We start from the raw sequence: 2,305 nt of genomic DNA on the forward strand, positions 1-2,305 counted from the left end.
AAAAAACATCTATAAAATTGAAAGATTTAGAAATGAAACAGTCTCAAGCTCCCGTTTGGTCACATATTTCTGGAGTAGATTTTAAAATTTTAACTCTAAATATTTGTTTCGCCATGAAATTTGATCAGATTTTGAATATCTAATCAGACTTCCACTTATAAAACTTCAATCCTTTTCCAAAACGTCAAAACACAATTTAAAAAAAACTCAAATTTTCAAATTTCAACTTCAGAATCCACGATCTCAAATCTTGTTTAGCTTACTTGTTGAACTAAAGAGGTGTGGGGTTTTATTAGTGTCAATCAATGTCAAGCCCATGCCCAAATAACATAACACAAAGCTAACACTATTGGCTTCATTATGTTTGTTTAATAAGACAGATAGTCACACTGTGTTGGGAATAGACATATACAAACTTACAAGGCACAAAGGATTTCTCTTTCAATGTCCTTAAATTGTCTCCTTAACCTTCTTTTTCCCCTCTCTTCCTATCACACCTAATTCCCTCATAGACTTAGTAGTAAGTACTACCAACACATGATTTTAAGGATAGGACAACTTTGCTCATCAAACACCCTCTTTTTATCATAAAGGTTGTGAAGAAAACAAAACAAACAAAGAAGTTTCACTAAAAGGGAGGAAGGGTAAAGGTCTCTTCATTCTTGATAAAAAGTCTGGAGTTCAAATCTTTAAATGAAATAAAGATCTCTTCATTCTTGACGAGAAGTCTTAGATTTGAATCTTGAGATGAAACTTTTTTTTGGGGGGGTAGGAGCCACTAAGTGTTTCATGTAATGGTGTGTAGTGGAATGGTAATGGAGAAGTCTCGAGTTCGAATCATGAGATTTTCTTTGGTAAGGAGTACTATAACTCTCATAATTGACCTTTTTATTTAGTAGAAAGTGCTAAAGCTGTAATCTTTTTATCGACATGAATCCGAATTAGTTAGAAAATAAAACAATATGACATATAGTAGTACTATATAAATTGCTCGAACTTTTTAAAAATGTTATCGCACCCTACTTTTGAAGGATTAGACACTTTTTTAATAACATTTTTGAAGAGTCTGAGCAATGTATCACAGTAATGATAGTACCTACACACCATTTATCAGCCCCATGTTTTTCACCTTTCTTGGTTCATGTGACACCCCAAAAAATGCACCAAAAAGACAAAATCAAACACCTTTTTATTTTTTTTGTAAATGGGATTCTTTAAAAATCTCATCTTTTTTTTTTTGTAGGATTTATTTTGGTGCTGAAAAAAAATTGGTGGAAAATTATCAAACAGTTGGTGTGCAATGAAGGTTCTTGTTGATTTTGGTTCTGTAGATTTCAAGAAAATGTCAGAAATGCAAATGCAGAAAGTACTTACTTTGTGGGTTTCAAAGTTGGATTTTTTCTGCTTAAAATGGATTTTTCCGGCGGTTTTTTCATCAGTTCTTGATTTCCCGGTGGATTGACGGCGGTGGACGGTGGTGATATTGGCGGGGACGGCTCAATCTTTTCTCTCTGAAAATGGTACTTTTGTATATCATTTTGATCTTGATTTTCACTTTATTTTTCTACAATAATTTTGGTTTTTTTTTAATGTTATTTTTGTTGTAGAGAATTTGGAATTAATTGTATTATTAGTATTATCTTTTGGAAGAAGATAAAAAATTACAATTATATAGGATTTATGCATATTATTACTTGATTTAGTTGCTAAATAATATGACTATAATCATTTTGTTATGTTTTTATCTGAGTCGAGTGTCTATTAGACTATTTACCTTTCTCAATACTAAGGGCAACATTATATTCTACTCTTTTTAGATTCTACTAGTAATATTATACTGAACATATTGTTATTGTTATTATATGAAAAGATTGATATCAAAGAAACGTTTATTGAATTCTCAAAATTTGAAATGTTACATATAAATTAAAATGGAGAATGTATTTGAATTATTTGTTTCTATGTATAAAAAGGGAATTTGAAACATCAATTTTTATGTTGAATAGTTAATTGTTTTTTACTTTTGAAATTTGGATCTTGGATGTGGGGTAGTTAAACAGTGAGATGATGACATAACAAAGGCTAGTAGATGAAATTACTAGGTTTGCATTTGCTAGAATAGGACAATATAGTAGTAGAAATTTGGGTAAAATTTTATTGATATTGAATCTGTATATATATGATATGTATCTTTAAATACATGTTGTATTACTAAAGATAGCTAGTCGATACATATTATTTGATTTAATTATTATAAATTAACATAATTTGATGTAAATATCAGATGTTGATCAGTTCTATCTGA

General features: G+C 29.8%; 1 long non-coding RNA gene across 1 annotated transcript; it reads left to right on the top strand.

The window, feature by feature from the left end:
- Positions 1-201: 201 nt before the first annotated feature.
- On the top strand, positions 202-1,677 carry LOC125876998 (uncharacterized). Its single transcript, XR_007447565.1, has 2 exons — positions 202-854; positions 1,244-1,677. It is a non-coding gene; the product is annotated as an uncharacterized LOC125876998 (long non-coding RNA).
- Positions 1,678-2,305: the final 628 nt, after the last annotated feature.

The sequence above is a fragment of the Solanum stenotomum genome, chromosome 9 (genome assembly GCF_019186545.1).
Source record: "Solanum stenotomum isolate F172 chromosome 9, ASM1918654v1, whole genome shotgun sequence".
NCBI classification, from domain to species: domain Eukaryota; kingdom Viridiplantae; phylum Streptophyta; class Magnoliopsida; order Solanales; family Solanaceae; genus Solanum; species Solanum stenotomum.